Source organism: Nicotiana attenuata, unplaced genomic scaffold, assembly GCF_001879085.1.
Source record: "Nicotiana attenuata strain UT unplaced genomic scaffold, NIATTr2, whole genome shotgun sequence".
NCBI lineage: Eukaryota > Viridiplantae > Streptophyta > Magnoliopsida > Solanales > Solanaceae > Nicotiana > Nicotiana attenuata.
In genome coordinates this window covers 472,277-480,690 of record NW_017670463.1, presented here as the reverse complement: position 1 = coordinate 480,690, position 8,414 = coordinate 472,277, and positions in this window count along the sequence as shown.

The following is an 8,414-nucleotide window of genomic DNA, read 5'->3' as shown; positions in this document are numbered from 1 at the left end:
GTCTAATTAAACTTAAAAGGTTGAGGCAGACTGATTTATTACATAGTTCAGATAAGAAGCCCGAATTAGGCCTGCCTGCTGGTTGTAGCTAATAAAATCTGATTCAGTTTATAAAATTTATCCTACGATTTGCCTAAGTGTTGGACGAGGGTCCTATAGGCATGATATCTACTGATTTCAGAAATAATGAATTAAACTGAATACATACTGATTTAAGAAAAAGTTGTCAGTTATTAAAGAAAGGCGAGTTTTAGCAAAAGATCATAAGTTCTGCAACTGGTACGGCATTATTACTGGTTTTAGACTTATAAGCGAGGCGATTCACGTTTGGTTAAAGCTCCTATAGGCATGCTTTCTATGCGTTTGTTGACTTTAGAACACTTTTACAGACATAGAGAAACGTAGAAATCCTACAAACATGATATCTAGGTGTTGTATTTTATATGAACATGATATCTAATTGCAATTGATTATTTAAGGCCTATAAACATGTTTGCCTAATGAAAGTGGATATGCAAGATTCAGAAAGACCTATAGGCATATTTCTATATGCATATGCAGAATTCAGATTTCGAATAATTGTAGACATGGCATCTATATGAGAGAATGCAGGATCCCTATAGACATGGTATCTATATATGAGAGAATGCAGGATTCCTAAAGGCATGGTATCTATATATGAGAGAATGCAGAAATTCAGAAACTCCTATAGACGTGGTGTCTATATATGAGAGTGCAGGATACCTAAAGACACGGTATCTATGTTTAACCAAAAAATAGAATTTCGGTTAAAACTAGAAATTAAGAGAAAAAATCGGGTTACTGATAATCAGGAGACGAAAAGAATAAGGAATTTTTGAGAATAATAAGGTAGTAAATAAGTTTGTATTTCAATGTAATCTCAATGATATTTCTCGTCCTTACAAATGCTGAGATCTCCTCCTTTTATAGTCGATTTTTCTAGGAAAAGGTATAATGTCTCAGTCTTAAAGAGGCAATTATGAGTATTAAATGACGTTAAATGAAACGTTACACAATCATTCCTATTCAATGCTGATTCGCTAACGTATTTGACATTTAATACTGAATTTAGACTCCTTTATGCTATCAGATTCATATCTTCAATTCCTTCTGACCTCCTGGCTTTAATTAAGTTGAATGGATACGAGACTCGTATCATTTGAATAGCATCTCGTGCCTATTTAACTCTCTTCTCTTCGTATCTGATATCGCCCGTGCCTCTCAGTTGATCATCATGTTTTGACCATTTGACCAGTCCACGTGTCATGCCACGTCACCTTCAATATAAATTCAGTTTTTTCCCAATACAATCTATATATGAGAGAATGCAGGATTCCTAAAGGCATGGTATCTATATATGAGAGAATGCAGAAATTCCTAAAGACATGTTATCTACCCTTTGCTTACATGGTTATCCCTTCCCTTTTTCACTAGCCATCCCCGAGAGATTTATTACAAATTTATTACAACCCAGGAAAAAAAAGAAGTAAAGTAAAGAAAATACATCAGAAATTAAAAGTACAACAAAGGAGAGCCTGATTCAGACATCCTGTCTGAGGTATGAAGTAAACCAACTCCAAGAGGTCACATTTCAAAGCCTTTCTCCTATTTGGGGTGTGTCAAAGTTCCCTAAGAGTCTCACATGAACTCCAGGCAGTGCTCACACCCAAATGCATTACCATATTAAGACATAGTGCAGTGTAGAAGGGCCAGCCCTTAGGTGTCCAAGTTCAGAGGGAACTCAAGGTCCCAAGGCAAGGCTCACAAGAGGGGGGCAGAACTTAGGGACTAAGAGAGAGTGCAAGTGCAGAAGTGGAATTCTGAAAGAGGAAAGGGAAAAGGAAAACAACTTAAATCAGTACACATAAGGATAAACGGAATGGGGAGTTGCAAGAGGCAAAAGCAGGCTGGTGGGCATACCCAGCAATGGGAGATGCTGGCACACCCTTAGGCCTGTTAACACATATTATTTAGAGGTTAAGATCCCCATGGATCAAACTTAATTCATGGACAACAACTTACATTGCCATGCATCAAGTCATAACTCAAAACACATAGGGGTAATACGGGGTAAGGATTCATTACAAACAAACAGAAAGGAATCAACATGCTAGTTTAAATATTTAACTCTGCAGAAGCAGTAAAGTAGACATGGATACAAAAGCTGTAAATAAACACATTGTGATGATGCTGAAGCTTAAATTAGGACATACCAGTTTCAAAGAAACAAATAGAGAAAAAGCAATAGGTCTTGTGAACAGGCCACAGTGCAGGCAAAGAGAGAATACTATTATGAGTAAGTATAAGTTCAGAAGAGGTTGTGAATTGTGAAGTGAAGAATTGTAAATCGTGTCTGCTGTGTGTTAAAGAGTCGTGCATTTATAGTGTTGAAAACCAGACAGAAATAAGGTAAGAAAATAGTTAAGGAACTGATTGTCAATCAATTACACAAGACTTCCCTTATTAAGGGATTTAGATTCAAACAGGTAAGACAATTTAAGGAAAGAAATTGAATAAGCCTTTGTGCAAAGCATGTAATTAGGGGCAAATACATAAAAGGTTATTTAAGGACAGGGTTTTGAAGTACACGGTTGTACAAATAAGGTAAGAAAATCAATTAACAACCAGTAAATCAAAAAAATCAAGGATCTTGTAATTACTGACCCATGAATGAACCAAGTCGCAAAAGCTGAGAAGGGTTTTAACTTAGGTCGAGTCACAGAGAGAATCAGCAAACAAGGAAAGAAAAATCAATCAGACATACTCAAAAGGAAGTCTGAACTAATCACAAATTTGAAAACCATTTTAGAGGGAAATTCATTGCATATAAAGAGCATATAGACATGTCAAGCATGAAAGAAGATGTTGTGTTATTGTAAAAATTAGTAGAAAATAGACCACAGAAGCATAGTTGTCGCAAAGTAGATGAGAAGTATCGTTTAGCAGCATACAAAGGATCCGATGTACAGTTCTTAGAAGAGTTTAGCAAAAGCTGGAATCATGTGAAAAACAAGCGTTTTGAAACTCATTTCAGAGACTCGAAATAGGTTCAGAGGTCTCAGAAAGAACTGAAACCTCTACCATGTTCCTCTCAGTAACTGAAACTGAGAAACATGATAGAAAGGCAACATGCAGAGCACAGTAGAAGAGCTCAAAGAAAAAAAAATAGAGTAGAAGAAACTAACACGAAACATAAAAAAAATGGAAAAATTGATAAGATCGGTAGTAGAAACATGCTGAGAATTTTTAATAAGGAAACTTAAGAACATAGTAATGGAAATTTAGTAAGGTGAAACATATCAGAACACACTAGAAGNGGCATCTTAAACTTCTTTGGAATTGGAAGGGGAGCAGCGCTTGGCTTCCATGGTTGTTGGGAATATTTATCTATATCCACACCCTTGATCAGGGGCGGTACTCCAGGTATTTGCTCTATGCGTTCATTTTGCTCCTTAAGCTGTTTCTGCAAAGTTAGTACTAGAATTTGTAAATCAGAATTAACTGAATTACCTGGGTCTCTCTCTTGTGTTTCACTAGGGGTTCCACCGCTGCCATAATTAATCAATCCTGAACGAGGATTCTCCAAAGTGTTGTTGTTTGGAGCAGATGTGGGTGGGACAGCAGGCAATTGGCGAACAAAAGCTTGGAGAGCGTTATTGACTTGAGAGGCAATAAATTTTTGCAAAGCCTCATTCATTGTTTCAACGTTTTCGAATTGAGCCTGTCCATCTGTATAAGATCCCTCAGGAGTGCCTTCACGAGATCGTCGTGGGGAGCCTCATGGAGAATCTTGTGGAGATCCTCGTGGGGAATCTCCCTGAAGTTGTTGGACTGTCTGAATTTCTGGGTTTCCTTGAGTGTTGTCATTGTTGTTCGACATGATTGACGCAATCAAGAAAATTAGATTGAGATATGCTTGATTATCAGATTCCCGGTAACGGAACAAATTTTTTTAACCAAAAAATAGAATTTCGGTTAAAACTAGAAATTAAGAGAAAAAATCGGGTTACTGATAATCAGGAGACGAAAAGAATAAGGAATTTTTGAGAATAATAAGGCAGTAAATAAGTTTGTATTTCAATGTAATCTCAATGATATTTCTCTTCCTTATAAATGCTGAGATCTCCTCCTTTTATAGTTAATTTTTCTAGGAAAAGGTATAATGTCTCAGTCTTAAAGAGGCAATTATGAGCATTAAATGACATTAAATGAAACGTTACACAATCATTCCTATTCAATGTTGATTAGCTAACGTATTTGACATTTAATACTGAATTTAGACTCCTTTATGCTATCAGATTCATATCTTCAATTCCTTCTGACCTCCTGGCTTTAGTTAAGTTAAATGGATACGAGACTCGTATCATTTGAATAGTATCTCGTGCCTATTTAACTCTCTTCTCTTCGTATCTGATATCGCCCGTGCCTCTCAGTTGATCATCATGTTTTGACCATTTGACCAGTCCACGTGTCATGCCACGTCACCTTCAATATAAATTCAGTTTTTTCCCAATACAAAGATAACAACCACGAGATCAAGCTCCCTCTCACGAGACTGCAACTTTGTCATAGCCTCATGAAATCAAGTTTTCAAGACTCTTTCAAACTGATCAGAGCGTGCACTCGAAGGTGGCAGAACAGGATTTGGATTGAAGTTCTAAAAAGACAAGATAGTAAAGTCATTTGTAGGGCAGCAACTAATTGTCTATCTCAAATTTCAGTTAAGTCCAAAGCTTCATTTCAAATTATCCTTCATGGATGTCAAATAGACAGCAACGTGGAAGAAGGCGAAAGCTTATATTCGATACTCGTGCTTCTTTACATGTAAAATCCCTTTAACTTTTGTTTCACTGTGAATGTGGAAGGGGTCATAAACTGCATTCAGTCAATTAAAGGTATATTATTCTTTCCAATTTTGTTACAATCTCACACACAAATATGAGAGTTTTGTGTAGTACTATCAATGTAGAGCATCATATACAGCAATTAATATGAGGAATCTTGTGTCCACCATTTTACATTTGTTGTTTAAATTTTGTAACTACCTCTGTATTGGTGAAATATGTGGAAATTTAACTGATGATTTTATCTGCATTTGCTCTGAAGATACACTAAACAAAAGTGGCTTCACTATCGTGAGAGGTTCAATCAATGAGTTAAGCATATCCAACTCCGTCACAACATATGCAGCTAGTTCTAAGTTCTAACCTGCTCTAATTCTTGTGGTGACCTTTTACTAGCAATGAAATGTTATGTACAACTCCAAATGACTATTCATTGCGAGAATTAGCATGACTTTCACAAATTTATATAGTTTCACTACATTAGTAACAGAAACAGTGGATCTTTATACAAAGTATTTCTACAATTCATGGAAATAGCTGCACATAACCTGTCACAATTGCAATTCCTAAAATGACAAGGGGCGGAAGGATGACAAATGCTGCAATTGCAACAAAGAATACCTTTGAGAACTTCATTCAAGTAGGCTTGTCTTTTGATATTTCTCTTCTTGACTCTATAGATCCCTATAATGCTAAAGGGAATTCAAGTCCATAAGCTAACATGTGTGTGTACTTTCTTAGAGCAGATTAATGATACTTATATTATTAATACTGCTTATCAGGAAAAGAGTAAAGCATCAAACTGAGAATATATGCCGAGCAGAAGCTAAATCAAATCAAAATCAGCAAAAGTTCAACAATTAAACAAAACTAATGTAGCTCATGCTCTCATACATCAAATGGGACACCCAATAATTAGCTTATCAATTCATATTATATCAAAGTGCTGATTCTTCTTCTTTAATTTAATACAGTGCGTAACATTTAGCATTCAATCAGAGAGGTCAGTTGATCTCCTTTTTCTAGATTGTGACAAAAACTTAGTAGCCTTAGATTAAGCCATTTTCTAAATTCACATTATTTAAGACCTCAAATTCAGAACTCGGATGCCCTAAATACTAGCAGCGCTTTACAATTTACTAATATTTAAGTCAAGTAACACATTAAGAAATGATATTAAGAACAATATATTAGTGAAGTCTAAGCACACCAGAGTAAGTGGGAAGTACTCCCAAAAATTCAAAAACAGCTCCAAATTATATTCATGTTCAAATACAACTCCAATTTTTAAATACATTTTCACTTGAATTTTTTTTCTCACTTTATAGTTTTCTTTGATTATGATATTTTTGAATATTTATAATTATAAAAATTGTGTACTCTTAACTGTTTATTACTTGGCTTTGAATATGTGAGTTTGTTGGTTTTTTAAATGATGGGGCAGCAAAAATATTAAAAGTAAAAATTGAAAATGTCTCTCAATTTTTTATTAAACATAGAGGGCTTTAAATAGCCAATTCTGCATAAGAGGAATTTAAAAATCCCAAAATATCTCAACAAACCTAAAAAATCTAACCGAATTTAAATTCAAAAGAGTAGATTTATCATTAAACTACGTAATTTATTATGCTAAAAAATTTACTGCAGTAACTGAAAGCAACAAATTTCAACAGAGTTTCATTCTTAAAATAATATACTAATAATTGTGAAAAATAGATGTATTGGTTATTATACTCAAGAAACATATTCTTTGATAGAAATTACTCTTCTTATAGTCTCCGGTCATAGCTAAGTTTTATTTTGATTCTTGTGATATCTTGTTAAGTACATTTAATCTTTGATTATTTAATATGTGCACTGTTAGTTTATCCACCTACGAAATTCTTCAAACATAACATCTAATGATGTAACTACTATATATTATATTAAATTTTTACTTTACGTCGTATTTGAAGGTATAATATAACCAATATAGTCTCAATATATATACTCTTTCCGTTCCAAAATACGCATCGCTTTTCCTTTTTAACAGTCAATTGGCTAATTGTCGAAGCAAGTTGGATTAGATCAACCCAATTTTAAACTTTAAATATAAATATTCAAAAAATACTATTATTTACAATTCTTCTCATATTAATATGATAAAAAATATATTTTAAAATATTAAATTTTGAGAAGCGAAAAACGATATAATTTGGGACGGATGGAGTATATCATACAATAATTTTCTTCATACATGGGTGATGTTTGGCCATAATTCGTTATTTACTTACATTTTAGTGTTTTAATATTAAATTGTGCGACACTTGAGCTTACTTGATTTGTTTATATGTGTAGGACCATTAGAATGTGAAGAGGAATGAAAGTTACACAAAAAAATCTTAAAAATTGTATAAAAGAGCACGAAAGGAAAAATTAGGCAAGTAGGAAGTCACCCCAAACCTCGCCTCACCTGGCCAGAGGTGAAATGGTGCTCGCGCCCAGCCAAGGCTTACACTTTCACTAATTGAAGAGATTAATGTGTTTGTTCGAATTTCACAAGGAATAAAGTACGTAAAAATTTAGCAATACTCCTCCTTTTCTCTAAATGTACACACTTGATGAGACTTCATCATATAATTGTTTAATAAGGAACTAAATAGATTGGGGGGGGGGGGGGGGGGGCAGAGAACAGATGATTAAAAATGATAATGATAAATAAACAAAGAAATTTTGGGTTAGGAATCCAAATTTGAGCATTAATATTGGACAACTTTGCTTACCAGACAACCAAAAGGAACTAAATACAAATGTTAACACCATCATACTTTCTAATTTTGATACTCAAAGAGCTTACAGGAAAGTTGACGAGCATGGAAAAATGATGGAAACAGAAATTTTCAACTTTTTAATAGGATATGCATGATGTTTAATAAAAAAAATTGTTCATGATTTAAACGGCTAGTTATATGTATCCGGTCAAAACCGAGCTCACCTATTGCATAAAAGATCGAGATTGAAACAAGACGGTTTGGAGATCGACCCCGGGTTCATTCGGGTCAAGGTATGAAGCCAGAACCTATGTCTTCGAGATCTTCCAGCCCATAACTCTGAAAATACTATCGGACCGAATAACGGAAGGCCGAAATATCCTTAACCGGTCGGATATCACGGTGCGAATCTCGGCACATATCAACGAGAGACCGACTAATTAGCTAATCATGAGATTTCTTATCTTTTGTAGAATTGTATCTAAAGTAGGACTCCCCTACTATATAAAGGGGGTCTGGTTACCTGTAACATACATTGTAACACGCATCAAAAAGGCAATACATTATTATTCCGGTTCTTATACTTTGCTACTCTATTCTAACATCAATTGAAGCAATTTCTAGCTCGAGGGTGATCAGCCTTCAAGGCTAACACTGTTCAACTTGTGTGGTTTGCATTCATTATTCTGTCATTGATTTCAATATTAATTTGTTTTCTCATTTTTTGTCAAATTATATCACGTATCCTTAAATCCACATATAAATTTAATAGTTATCCGATTTTGAGGGTAAACAGTTT